Here is a 15126-nt window from a genome sequence, read left to right on the forward strand (position 1 = left end):
TTTTTTTTTTTTTTTTGGTAGTTATAGATGGACATAATGTCTTTATTATTCGTTTATTTTTGTGTGGTTCTGAGGATTGAACCCAGTGCCTTACGCATGCTAGGCAAGGACTCTGCCGCTGTCCTACAGACCCAGTCCTCGAGATATTTAATATAATTTGATAAAATTAGACACTTTCAAAATATTTTCTGTAGGAACTTTACTGGTGATCAAGTTAAGACTTTTTTTTTTTTTTTGAGAATTTTAATATTTATTTTTTAGTTTTTGGCAGACGCAACATCTTTCTTTGTATGTGATGCTGAGGATCAAACCCGGGCCACCCGCACACATGCCAGGTGAGCGCGCTACCTCTTGAGCCACATCCCCAGCCCAATCAAGTTAAGACTTTTGAGACTAGATCCTAAGGCAATTTGAAAGAGATGATCAAAATTAAAAGAGAAATGGGTACAGCTCAAGTGGTAGCTTGCTTTTAGCATGCAGGAATCCCAGAGTTTCCAGTTGTCCATGTGTGCTTGCGCACACATACTCACCCTGGGCTGGGGTGTAGCTTGGTGGTAGAACACCTGCTTCCATGTGGGAAGCCCTAGGTTTAATAACCATTACCTCACCCCAAAAAAAGTTTTTAAAATATTGTGAAGGAAAAATAGGTGGGAGGATAGTGAGTTAATGGGGCAGGGAAAAATATTAAGGGACTAAGAAGGTAACTGAAGGATAAAATTTCAGATCATAAATAGAGGCCAGTAGAGCAGAATTAGAGATATTGGGAGGTAGATGATTGTTTATTAAGTGGGTACAATCCAGAAAATTGCAAAGAATCTATTGCGAGATGACCTGTGGAGAGGAGACAAGGCATACTGGCCCTGAGTTACATTTTGGTCAGTTTCGCATTAGATTTAAAAGCCATGAATTTCATTAATTTTGTTTAGTTTATAGTACTTGTTTTGTATTCAACCCAGGGCTAGTTAATATAGAGAAAACAAAAAGATGAAGGATGTGCCGTATTTAGCCTTGTTCATAAGAAATTTAAAATTCTATTTGGGGAGACAGTACTTAGTTTTTGCAACAGTTCCATAACAATATTGAACCATATAAGCCAAAACAAGAGATGAAGGCTAGCATACTGTTCCTGTGCTTGGGTTTTCTAAACCAGATATATTTCAAGAACTTTTTATTTTCCAAATAAGAGCATGAAAATGAAGAACAACTCTCATCTAATATCACCATTTTATAAAAGACAGAACATTTAAAAACAGATAAAGGGTATCATGTCAGATTAAAGGAGTTTTTAATTTTGAATCATTGAGCCTCATGAAAAATGCTGGTATTCTTTAGTGAAAATGCCATGGACTAGAGTGACTGCTCTAAGAGGTCTTGTTTCATGGTACTAGTTATGACAAAATATGACAGTTTATAGTTTACTAAGATTAGTCTGGACTGAAGTGTGTGAGGGCTTCATGGAGGCAGTCTGTGTTTTACAATGATGAATGGATAGGATATGAATAGACGGAAAGGAAAAGGATGGTTTTCCAGGCCAGGGCAAAGTTTGGAATAAGTCTGTGTTAGTGATTGAATGAGAATATTTGTCTGATTTGATAATGCAGTTTAGGTTATGGTCTAGCAGGAGATAAAATTAATGAGGTGATGTTCACTTAGGCTGTAAACAGCATTAATAATTACACTAAAGATGGGCTGGGGTTGTGGCTCAGCAGTACAGCACTCAACTCGCACATGTGAGGCCCTGGGGTCAATCCTCAAACATAAATAAATAAAATAAAGGTATCGTGATCAACTACAACTAAAAAAATAAATATTTAAAAAAATATTTACACTAAAGAATTTAGACTTGATCTTGCCAACATTTGGGGACCATTGTTTATAAATTGGGCAATGACTTGATATACTTGGAATTATAGTCTGATTAATCAAGAGGTGTTATGTAGATTATTGGAAAGGAGGCCAGGTAAGGAATTTTTCAGAAATTCAGATGTGAATACTGTCAGGGTATGATTAGGGAATGGAGTGGGGGGAAAAAAAATCAAACTGGGGGAATATATTGGATATTTTGAAGAAGGAAGAGATTGATGATATAGAGAAAGAAGGTAACTTTAAGATTTTTATGAGATTGGTAAAACTGGGAATTATTTGTGATACTAGTTAACTGAAATTAGGGAAGGTGAGGGGGAGGACATAGCTTCTATTATCCTTATTCTCTGCCAACTACATTACTCTACATCCAAGTGTTTTTTCTTTTCTTTTTTAAACACCATTTATTTGAGAAATGTTGAAATTGTCTGAAATTGCCCTGTAATTAATCTGGAAATTAAAAGGTTTTATTTATTTTGGAAACACTCAATTGGAAAAAAACATACTACATTTCAAACCACTAAACATTATATATAAAATTATACTGTAATTAATATCATCATTGTTTGTTAGATTAACTGGAAGTGGAGTGAAATTTTGGGGATATTTTTGTTACTTTAGGATTTTTTTAAACAGAATTTGTCCTATGTCTATTAATACACTTATTACAAGTGTAGCAATAAATTGTGGTTCAGGGGCTGGGATTGTGGCTGAGCAGTAGAGCACTTGCCTAGCATGTGGGAGGCCTTGGGTTTGATCCTCACCACCACATAAAATAAATAAATAAAATAAAGATACTGTGTCCAACTACAACTAAAAAATAAATATTTAAAAACTTGATGGCAGGGCTGGGGATGTGGCTCAAGCGGTAGCGTGCTTGCCTGGCATGCGCGTGGCGCTGAGTTCGACCCTCAGCACCACATACAAATAAAGATGTTGTGTCTGCCGAAAACTAAAAAATAAATATTAAAAAAAATTCTCTCTCTCTTTCTTTCTTTTTTTTTTAAAAAAAAAAACTTGATGGCTTAGTTTATGTTAATGTTAATTAAGTAAATCTTCTATTTTTCTCTGTCATTGCTGTATGTTACAGTAGAATATATTATCTACCATTTCTTTAGCATCTACTGTGGAGTAGGTCCTTGATATGTATTAACACTTCAGTCTTTACAAGTGCCTCATGAATAGGTTCTATTATTCTTGCTTTATAGAAAAGAAAAGTGAAGCTCATCTTAGATATTTTAAGAAATATTCCTGGGAAGAATGGTAGAGGTAAGATTCTAGATTTTTCTTTCAAAGCCTGTGTTCTTTCTAGTACTCTATCCTTGGATTAGACATCATAATAATAGGAATAAAGAATGAGTCAGTTGAGATAACTGATTAGAAAGCAATACAAGTCAGTGAAGTGCTACCCAGATATAACTTGGTGCTCTCGGTTTTTGTATACTATGTATGAAAAAGGGGGGCTTAAAAAGACCAAGTTTGATCTATAGACTAGTTCTAGTCATATAGTATTCATTTATTAGTCAGATAAAGTCCCTTCTATCCTTTTGTATTTATCCTTTTTATTTAAAAACAAATGTCCAGTGTGCAAGGCCCTGGGTTCAATCCCTAGCACTGTCCCCCCTGCCCCCCCAAAAAGTCCAGTGGTGCACCTCTGTAATCCCAGCAACTCAGGAGGCTGAGGCAGGAGGATCACAATTTCTTTCTTTTTTTTTTTTTAAGAGAGAGAGAATTTTTTTTTTTATATTTATTTTTCAGTTTTCGGCGGACACAATATCTTTGTTTGTATGTGGTGCTAAGGATTGAACCCGGGCCGCACGCATGCCAGGCGATTGCGCTACTGCTTGAGCCACATCCCCAGCCCAAGGATCACAATTTCAAGGCCAGCCTCAGCAATTTAGTGAGACTCTAAGCAACTTAATGAGACTCTGTCTCAAAAAAAAAAAAAAAAAAGGGCTGGGATGTTATTCAGTGGTAAAAGTGCTTTGGGGTTAAATCCTCAGCACTAATAATAATAATAATAATAATAATAATAATAATATCATCCAGTTCAAAAAACAAACATAAACTGTTGGCAGTTCAGCAAATTTCTAGTCTTCACAAATGAAAATAAAGGATGTTTCAGGGTTCAACTTCTGAGAAAGTGAATTTTAAAGATCATTTCACTTGAAAATGTTGGATTCATTAGTGCCAAATGCTTGTTGTTATAGCATCTAATACTGTTTTCGTATGTCTCCTTTAATTATCTCTGTCCTCTGCAACAATATAGTTCTTTAGTTTACTCTTCTTCATCTTTGCTGTTGAAAATTACTTCAAAGTTCTGTCTACTGTAATTGCCTCCTTATTATAAACCTCTGCCCCACCCACTTGCACCTCATTCCTAATGTCCCTTTACCTTACCATCTGTTTCTTCTGTGTCTGGTAGAACCTGTGTACAAGTGTGAGCAAAGTCCTAGGTTCAAATCTTTTCTTCCAACATTTCCTTCATCTTCTAACTAGTAACTTACAGTAAGGGTTTTCTGTAATGTCACTATTCTATTTTTGCTATATGAATACTCCTTAACTCCTTGGATAAGAAAGGAGTTGTGCTTTTTTTTTTGTACAGCTTCTAATATTTCAAAGTCCTTAACCATCTACTGTCCCCCATTTCTGATGCTTTGATGACTTCCATGACCCACATGGATCAGTTGTCTTTATTGTATTCCCTTCCCTAGAATTCACTTTGTTTAGTATCTCACGCTCTCTTTTTTAAATATTTATTTATTTTTTAAGTTTTAGTTGGACACAGTACCTTTACTTTATTTATTTATTTTTATGTAGTGCTGAAGTTCGAACCCAGGGCCTTGCACATGCAAGGCTTGTGCTCTACCGCTGAGCCACAACCCCAGCCCCAGTATTTCACTCTTAATCAATTACTATCTTTCTCACTTGTATATGTAGCTTCATTCTTTGAGTCCTTCCTTTCTTTTTTTTTTAAATATTTTGTTTTTAGTTGTAGTTGGACATAATATCTCTAATTAATTAATTTATTTTTATGTGGTGCTGAGGATTGAATCCAGCACCTTGAACGTGCTAGACAAGCACTCTACTGCTGAGCCATAACCCCAGGTTCCTCCCCCCTTTCTGAAGTCTCTTCTATTCTCAAATAAATCAATAAAAGCCCTCTACCATTAAGAACATTCAGTATGTAGCTTTTTCTTTTACTTTCTTCTCATTCTTCAACATTTCTCCTGTCTTGTTTCTGTCCCCGATACTTTACTGTAAATGCACTTTCAGAAGATCCACTGTCCGTGTACTTAGGCACTTTCATAGTCCTTCATGTCTGTGCAATATTTAAGCTGTTGATCCTCCTCCTCCTTGAACTTCTGTTCTTTAACTAGGAGTTAGAAATGTTTGAGCCAAGTGAGTAAGGTGGGGCATGCCTTTAATCCCAGTGACTTGGGAGGCTGAGGCAGGAGGATCACAAGTTTGAGACCAGCCTCAGCAATTTTTAGCAAGACCCTGTCTCAAAAAAATAATAAGGGCTGGGGTTATAGCTCAGTAATAGAGTTTGCCTGGGTTGTTCAATCTCTAGTTTGGAAAAAGAAAGAAAAATAATAAAAGGAATGTATGTGGCTCTATCTAGCTTGGTAAGGCCCTTTTGCCTAGCACTTTGCTATTTGTTGGACTCTGGTCCTCATCTCATGGCCTGTACTAACTAGGAGGGAAGGGGTGGAACAGGTTGGCACTGTGCATCTTATAGAGCTCTGTACCCTGTGGACTTTTAAGTAAATAATTGATTTGACTTGCCAGTCTTCCTGTTCTCTCTCTTCCTGTCTGATCTTGTTGTGGCTTGAATATAAAATAGATTGCATGCTTCTGTTTGATTATGATTAAAAACTATGAAATATAAAAAATAGTCTGTTTTTCAGTTCAGACTTGAAAGAATGATGTGAGTTTTTGCTAAACTCCAGTTAGAATTGAAATGCTCTAAAATTTTTTGGGAAAGCTTAATGTCAGATAGTGGTCTTACTGAGAAAAATTTTGTTATCTTTTATTTTAGTATAGTTTTTGTGGAAAGCTATTTCTGAAAAAAGATTAGATTCTATCACTGCAAAAATAACAATGAGAATCTCAATATCATAGAATTTCTAAGTTTATTTTCAGGTGCGTTTGCTATAGTAGCATTGTGTTATAATAGCATTGTACTATGACAGTCCTTGGAGTTTGTTATTAAGATGATTTTTTTGGAGAGGAGTACTGGGGATTGAAACTAGGGGTGCTCTACCACTGAGCTACATTCCCAGCTCTGCCCCTTTAAATTTTTTTTTTTTTAAATCTTGAAACAGGGTCTTGCTAAATTTCTGAAGCTGGCCTCAAACTTGTGATCCTTCTGTCTCAGCATCCCAAGTTGCTGGGATTATAGGTGGTGCCATGCCCAGCCTTTATTAATGTTTAAGTTTTTTTTTTTTAAGTTGTAGATGGACATAATACCTTTATTTTATTCATTTAGTTTTTATGTATTGCTGAGGATTGAACCCAGTGCCTTACCCAGTGCTAGGCAAGCACTGTACCACTGAGCTACAGCCCTAGCCCAAGAGCAAGTTTTTGAGTTGACATGAGTTTTCAAAAAGGAAATAGTACTGAGTAATGCCACATTTTTTTTTATTGTTGTTGTTGTGCCACATTAATGATCTTTGAAGACTTGCTTCCTGAATTTTTTTTCTAACCTTTAGAGATTTGAGTTATTTTTGTCCTCAGATGTTTATTCTTTCCTCTGATAAGAAATGGAATTATCCAGTCTAGTGAGATGATGATAAAGAGCTTTGGGGTCAGTATGAAGATTCTGGTTCAGTTCTTTGTCATTATCTACCTATACAAACTTCAGCAAGTCACTTTACCTTTTGGCCTTGAGATTTTTTAGTTGAGAAAGTAAATAATTTCTAAGAAAATAACTACCACTTTAGCTAGAGGTATTTTGATAAAACGTTGTACACAGTGACTTTAAAACTTACTTTACTAGTGCAGTCAGAAATGTGACAATTTGGGAGTGAGGCTCAGTGATAGAATGTCTTCTTAGCATTGTGGGAGGCTCTACTTACCATCTCTATTTGGAATGGGGTGGAGGAAGGAGGAGAAGAAATGTGACAGTTTTGTATTAAGAGGTAAGGGTTTGCAATATTACAGTTACATGTAAGAAATACAGTGTAGCTATGTTTAAATTGATAGAATAGATGCTCACATCAGTGGCAGTGTTACATATATCATAAAATTACTGGAAAATTTTCAAACAAGGAGTACACTAAAATGTGAAATCCAATGTACATATGCCCATATCAATATTACATGATGTCTTTAGGGCAAAATTTTTTATATATTTGTTTACATGGAAATGAGTAAAATGGCAAAGAAGCTGGGTGCCTATAATTCCAGTGACTCAAGAGGATCCCAAGTTTGAGACCAGCCTCAGTAATTTTCAAGGCTCTCAACAACTTAGCCAAATTGTCCAAAAAAAAAAAAAAGGTAGTAACTAATAATGTTTGTTTATCACCTTACTGTATGCCAACTGTTATTCTGAGATAAGTTTATGATGTATTTAGTTTTAAATTCTGTGTGGTGGGTATTAATCCTGTTTTATACATGCATATTGAAATATTTAAAAAACTTGCCCATCCTGTTATTAAATGACATTGTGTGACTAGGTCTGTGTGACTCCAGAGTTCTTACCCATAAATTATCTGTCACATTTTAATCTTAGAATGCATAAAGATAATGGAATATGATATAATTAACTATGAGAATATTTAATTAGAATGGGATATCATAGGAATAAAGTAGAATTTAAATATTTTTTGAATGTTCAATTAGGTGTTATTGTTTTTTTTTGTTTCCTTAAGCCATGTGCTGTAATAGTCTAATACAATTTTCACTACATATTACATATATATCAATTTAGTAACATATACTGAAATTTATTGACCCAAGTGCCCTGTGTTTTAAATTCTGATTGTGCAATATTTGTGTAAACTTGGGAAAGGAACTTTATTTCTTTGGGCCACAGTTTACTCATCTGAAAAAATTATTTTAATAGTATAAGTCTCATGGAGTTGTGAGGCATTAACAAATTAGTTGGAGCAAAGAGCTTAGAATGACACAGTGTTACCTATCATTGTGCTTTTAGGTTTTTCAGGTACTTTAACATGTTCTTCAGATAACATTCCTGTGAAAAAGATAGGGTCTAGAGTCTGTTACAAAAAAGAAATCCATGAAGGAACTTGTGTAAGGACACAAGAACAAAATTAAAAGGAATAAAATTTAAAAGATTACTTAACCCTAATCTGAAAGAGGGAAGGGGAACAAAAAGTTTGGGATGAGTATTGTAGTAGTCACCTCTTATAACCTATGCTATTTTAAATGAGAGAGATCACTCCCTACTACTCTTTTCTTCTGGTCTTTGATTCTCTTCTTGCTGTTGGAGGGAAGGTAGGGAGGATGTTTCTGTGTCATGTCTGTGTTCTAGTCTAGCAATCTAGAAAGCTGAGAAGATATTACATTTGAAGGATATTACATTTGTTGGGAACTGGGAAAACAGCTTAGCTTTTTTACTTGGGAGTTGGGGGAAGGCAAAATGTCGGGAGAGGCAATGAACTCCCAGTATGATTTATTTGTTAAATCATAAAGTTTTTCCATGTCTTTAACTCTTGAAGTGCTTCAGCTGAACCCCATTCTTTTCTGCTATGTTAGTTTCCTGCAGTCCTTTAGAAGCATTTTTAGAATGTAAGTGCTTCTAGGCTTAAAAAAAAAAAAAAGCCTATGCTGCTTATACCTCTTAGCTGTTGGCATCAGATTTTACTGCAGTGTGTACTGCATGATTTCTGCATTGCTGTAAATAGAACTTGGCTAGATTTACTCTTTACATTTCTGAAGATATTTTTTCTTTGTATCTCTCCTATAGGCTAGTACACTGTAGCACTGGAAGCTCTTCCATAGCCCTTGGAAAACCTGAAGAGGAAAAGAGGCTTATTTATTTATTTTTGCTTGCTCAATAAGTTTATTTATTGTTTTCATCTGAAAGTCTTCTTAAAAAACTGTTATGATTTAGTTCTCAGCAGCCCGTTCTTGAGTTCTGAAGAAGTTTGCATTCTTTTGATATACCCAATCTTTCTTCTGGGCAAGGGACATTTCAGGATGGTTCCCCCTCTTCTTTTTAACTTTTTTTTAATATTTACTTTTAGTTGTAGTTGGACACAATACCTTGATTTTATTTATTTATTTTTTATGTGGTGCTGAGGATCAAACCCAGAGCCTTGCATGTGCTAGGTGAGCGCTCTACCACTGAGCCACAATCCCAGCCCTCTTTTTAACTTCTTAAAGAGGGCTATTTTTTTTTTTTTTTTAGAAAGAGGGCTATTTTTGTGGTACTGGGGATTAAACTCAGTGATGTTCTACCACAGTCCTACATCCCCAATCCTGTTTTGTTTTTAAAATTTTTTTAAAGATATTTTTTAGTTGTCAATGGATCTCTTATTTTGTTTTTTTATATGCAGTGCGAGGATTGAACCCAGGGCCTCACACATGCCAGGCAAGTGCTGTACCCCTGAGTCGCAGCTCCAGCTCCATGTTTTTAAATTTTTAATTTTGAGACAGGGTCTTGCTAAGTTGCTAATGCTGGCCTTGAATTTGTGATCCTTCTGCCTTAGCCTCCCTAGTCAATGGGATTATAGTTGTGCACTGTGCCTGGTGAGAGTTTTTGAGGAGTCACCTTGTGTTGGGGTTTCTTTTGGCTTGCATTTCTCCAACTGTAGCCTTTCCTTCCTTATGTCCAGTACATAGAAACAGTGTCTTCACTAAATGTGTATTTGTTATGGTTTAGATTCAGGGTATCTCCCAAAAGCTCATGTATGAGACATTGTCAGAAAGCTTAGATTTGAAAGGATTGGGTATGAGAGCCTTAACTTAATCAAGTGCGTCAATCCTCTGATAAGGGTTAACTGGTAACTGTAGGCAGGTAGGGTGTAGCTGGAGGAGGTGGGTCATCAAGGGCATACCTTTGGGATATATACTTTCTCTGTGATGAGGGGAGTCTTTCTGATACCGTGTGGTCATGTCCTGTACCACTTACCTCTGCCACGCTTTATCCCCATGATGTTCTGTTTCTCTTTGGGCCCCAAACAATGGAGCTAGCTGTCTGTGGACTGAGACCTCTGGAATTGTGAGCCCCAAAATAAACTTTTCCTCTTAAAATTGTTATTGTCAGGTTTTTTGGTCACAGCAACGAAAAAGCTGACTAAATATCGTACCTCTCCATGTAAGGGACTATTATGGTACTAGCTGCTGGCTATTGCAGGGAGTACAAGAATTGAAGTCTTATTTTATTAGATTAAATAAGATTGAAGATAGACAAAGTAATATATTTTAGTGAAAAGAGTTTTAGGATTGGCAGCTCTGGATTTAATTCCAGTTCTGCCTTTTAATAACCAGTGCAACCCTGAGCAAACTGTTTAGCTTCTGCTGGGTGTAGTGGTGCACACCTGTAATTCCAGTGGCTCCGGAGGCTGAGGATCATGATTTCAAAGCCAGCCACAGCAAAAGCGAGGTGCTAAGCAACTCAGTGAGATCCTGTCGCTAAATAAAATTCAAAATAGGGCTGGGGATGTGGCTCAGTGGTTGATGTCCCTGAGTTCAATCCCTAGTAGCCTCCCCCACGAAAAAAATTGGCTTAGCTTCCCTGAGTGTCTGTTTTCTAGAAAGAGTAATAAATACCTAGTTCTTTGGGGTTTTGGAAGGATTAAATGAGATGACAAATTTATAATACTTAACAATGCATGGATGTAGTATTGTGAATTGTTACACTAACCTTTTGGGAGTGGAATGGGAATATTTGTATTTATCTCAGGTTTGTTGTAAAATATAATGTAAAATAAATAGATAGATATTTATCTATCTAAAATAATAGATAGTCTAGCACATGAAAACCCTAGGGTTTTTTTTTTTTTTTTTTGTGTGTGTGTGTGTGTATGTGTGTGTATAACTGGAGGTTTAACGCAGGGGTGCTCTACCACTGAATAAAACTCTGTGTGTGTGTGTGTGTGTGTGTATGTATATGTGTATGTGTATGTGTGTGTGTGTGTGTGTGTGTGTAATCATTATCCATTTATTCATTGATAGTCACCTAGGCTGGTTCTGTAGTTTGGCTTTGTGAATTGTGATGTAATAAACATGGGTATCACTATAGTATGACCATGTTAATTCTTTAGGATAAATACCGAGGAGTCGTATAGCTGGGGTCATATGTTGGTTCTATGCCTAATCTTTAATTTTCTTTTTAAAGTTGTAGGTGGACACAATATTTTTATTTTACATTTATGTGGTGCTGAGGATCAAACCCAGTGCCTCTTGCATGTTAGGTGAGCACTTTACCACTGAGCCACAACCCCAGCCCCTATGCCTAATCTTTTGAGGAATCTTCATACATATTTCCATAGTGGTTAATGCCGCAGTCTGGCTGGGCACAATTCAGGAGCCACTTGTCAAAAGAAACGAACTTTATTTTAGAACCACACACAACAAACTACACAGCTCCTCAGGAAAAACTTTCAGAGCCCAACTGCCACCACCCGCTTCCCACAAGCCTCTCAACCTCCCCCACTCCTCCTGCTCTTGAGGCCGATTGGCTAGGTCACGTGGGCGGAGCCAAAAAAGTCCCCCAATGAGCAGCTCCATGGTCTGAAAGGGCGGGGAAACAGCCCAATGAGCATCACCGCAGAGGAGCCAATCAGTTGGCAGCTAGAAGTTTGCTGGGGCTGCTGTGAGCCAATCATCAGCTGGCAGCTGGAAGTTTGCTGGCAGCTGGAAGTTTGCTGGGGTTGCTGTGAGCCACTCATCAGCTGGCAGCTGGAAGTTTGCTGGCAGCTGGAAGTTTGCTGGGGTCCCTTTGGCTGTGGCTCTCAACATCTCCCCCTCTCTGTTTAAACAACAAGGATGTGGCTTAGGGACCGTGCCTGCCTTAGGTTGTCCAATAGTACATATGTTCCATACCCGTTATCAGATGAGCTGACCTCAAGGTGTCAGCCTCCTGTCTTAGGTTGGTACCATTGAAATTGGATCTTACCCGTCACTGACTACGGTCCAGTATACAGCCACGCCTGTGGATAGGTCTTTGTATCAGCGGGGGGTGGGGGGTGAGGTTCTTTACCTCACCTCTGTTGGCCCCCAAATTTTAGGTGAACAACCATGACAAGCAGAAGGGAGGAAGATACACCAAGCCAATTGATGGCTCCTTTTGGAAAAATTGTACCACTGATGACATCATCAGCAAAAATACCCCAACACTACCACAAGTAGCAGCACCAACACATAGTTCACAATGCATACATTTGAGTTCTGGCAAGTTTTGCAAGCAGTTCAGTGATGGCTCCTTTAGGAAAAATTGTACCACCGATGACACCATCAGCATAAATACCCCAACACTACCACAAGTCGCTGCACCAACAGATAGTTCACAATGCATACAAGTGAGTTCACAATGCATACAAGTGATACATAGTCCAGGCAAGTTTTGCAAGCAGTTCAATGATGGCTATTGCAGAAGCTGTAGATTAGTTTTATTTTTGTCTTCACTGGCACTGGGATGAAGATAGGAATTCTGGCAATAATGGCTAAAGAAAAAATTATATAACATTCCAGAAGGCACTAAAAGAAAACAATTTTCTTTTCTTTTCTTTTTTTTTTTTTTAGAAAACAATTTTCTTAACAATGTACCTTATCTTCAATAGAATTATTAAATATAATGAAAAGGAAAGGTGAAAGTAAACAAACAGATCTGTTAACCTCCTTTTTTGTTCATATATTAAAACAATCCTCAACAGCTGTTTACCCAATTTAAATTAAACCATTTAAATCACGTGAAAAAAAATATTTGGATCCATTTTTTCATGAGCGCTCATCATATATATGGACATACGTACATTCAAACGTATAACAAAACACAAGTGTGCACACATAATATAGTACATACAACACATAACATAATAGTAAAGGCCTTATAACTTTTTACAGGTGAAATCTCCATTGCAATGTTTAAAAACTCTATAGTAAAAAAAATAGAACTGATCAGCAAAACATTAACCTAGGTCTGTATGAGCTCAAAAAACAAAATAGAACTTCATGATATGGGAAAGGGCAATAATAAAATAGATATTGAAAAAAGCATCCTGGTTCTGTCGCAGATGTAAGAATAGCCAAACTGGAGTTTTGGATATCGGTTGTTGTGGATTTGAGCCAAATCATCTTCTTTTTGGTCTGTAGAAATTGCTTTAGTTAATCTTTCTGGAATCAAAATCGGCTGCTGGTCTCCCTGTGGAAACACAGAAATAGACCCCCGACTCCAGACAATTACTGGGTTGGGACCTTTCCATTGTCCTGTTAGAATATCCTTCCAAAGTACCTTGGGCTTATGTACATTTTTTGAACACATATGCCTTTCTGCAGCACTTAGCCCTGATGAATCCAAATTTAAAAAGTTGAGTAAAAAGGGTTATTTTAAGTTTATCTTTGGGGAATCTTTGAGCAGTACTAACTCCAGAGATGGGAGTTCAAATCATTCCCACAGGGGTAAAAGGACCTCTTCCCAAAGGAACAGTAGGCTTATTATTGGGATGCAGCTCTTCAACTCTAAAAGGACTTATGATAAGTCCAGGGGTAATTGATCCCGATTATGAAGGTGAAATAAAAATTATAGCCTGTTCTCCAAAGGGTATATCAGTAATTTCACCAGGAGATAGAATAGCACAGCCTACATGATAAATTTCCCAGTTGTACTGTAGAAAGAGGTTCCAAGGGATTAGGCTCCACAGGTGTAGATTGGGCTATGCTTTCTTTAAATTTAGATTCTCGCCCCGTTCTAAAACTAAATATTCAAGGACATGAATTTAATGGGCTACTGGATACAGGTGTAGACCTTAGCATCCTCTCTCGTCAAGAATGGCCAAAACATTGGCCATTACAACAAGCCACTCAAACACTTTGAGGCCTAGGAGTGGCGACTAATCCCCATAGAAGTGCAATGGTATTAGATTGGAAGGATCCTGAAAGATGTGAAGGAACTATACAGCCATATGTATTGGATCATGTTCCTATAAATTTATGGGGACGAGATGTCCTAGATCAATTAGGTTTAACATTAACAAATAACATCAACCAAAATGCACCCACTATTATGACTAGACAAGGTTTTAGGAAAGGAAAAAGATTAGAAAAACAAGAACAAGGTATAGCAGTACTAATAGAAATAGATCAAGGAACAGACAAACATGGGTTGGATTTTCAGAGAGGGCCACTGAGACAATAAAAATTACTTGGAAATCAGAAAGACCAGTATGGATTCCTCAGTGGCCCCTGACTAAAGAAAAGATAGAAGTAGCCCATGACCTGGTCAAACAATAATTAGCGGAAGGACATATACAGCCTTCTGTATCTCCCCATAATACTCCCATTTTTTGTCATCAAAAAGAAATCTGGTAAATGGAGATTATTGCAAGATTTAAGAGCCATTAATAGTGAGATGGCTATTAGGGGACCTGCTCAATCAGGGATTCCTCAATTGTCTGCTTTGCCAAAAACCTGGTATGTTTTAGTTATAGATATTAAAGATTGTTTTTTTCCAATTCCAATTCATCCTGAGGATAGTCCATGTTTTGCATTTACTATCCCTGCACTGAATCATGAAGGTCCTGATCAGAGATATGAATGGAAAGTACTCCCTCAAGGGATGGCTAACAGCCCAACTCTGTGTCAAATTTATGTTAACAAAGCAATCCAGCCACTTAGAAATCAAAATCCTGAACTACAAACATTTCACTATATGGATGATGTATTATTAGCACACAAAGATAAAAACACATTTATAGAATGTTATGCCACACTTACAAACTTATTAAAAAATTATAATCTAGAGATAGCAATAGATAAAGTACAATTAAATTTTCCAATTAATTATTTAGGAGTTCTATTATCCTCAACCATGGTCCGTCCACCAAAAATTCAAATACGAGTCGATCAACTCAAATCACTTAATGACTTTCAAAAGTTATTAGGAGACATACATTGGATAAGGCCTTATCTAGGTATACCAACAGGAGAGTTGGGACCTTTATTTGATATTCTAAAAGGTCCATCAGATCCAAATTCACCCCGCATGTTAACGCCTGAAGCAAGAAAGGCATTAAAAATCATTGAAACATATATGGAAAATATGCATTTGGATAGAATTGATATGTTTGCCTT

General features: G+C 36.9%; 1 protein-coding gene across 8 annotated transcripts in view; it reads left to right on the top strand.

Moving 5' to 3' along the window:
- The window catches only part of Luzp1 (leucine zipper protein 1), a 106818-nt gene that overhangs the window by 18640 nt on the left and 73052 nt on the right, over positions 1–15126 (top strand). Inside the window, exon 1 of one of the 8 annotated variants that reach the window (XM_076861066.2) lies at positions 308–335. The exons of the other annotated variants lie outside the window; for them this stretch is intronic. The gene's annotated coding sequence lies outside the window, so the exon portion shown is untranslated. Of the gene's footprint in view, positions 1–307; positions 336–15126 lie in introns of those variants that run through there. 8 annotated transcript variants of the gene reach the window in all.

Source organism: Callospermophilus lateralis, chromosome 7 (assembly GCF_048772815.1).
Source record: "Callospermophilus lateralis isolate mCalLat2 chromosome 7, mCalLat2.hap1, whole genome shotgun sequence".
Lineage (NCBI taxonomy): Eukaryota > Metazoa > Chordata > Mammalia > Rodentia > Sciuridae > Callospermophilus > Callospermophilus lateralis.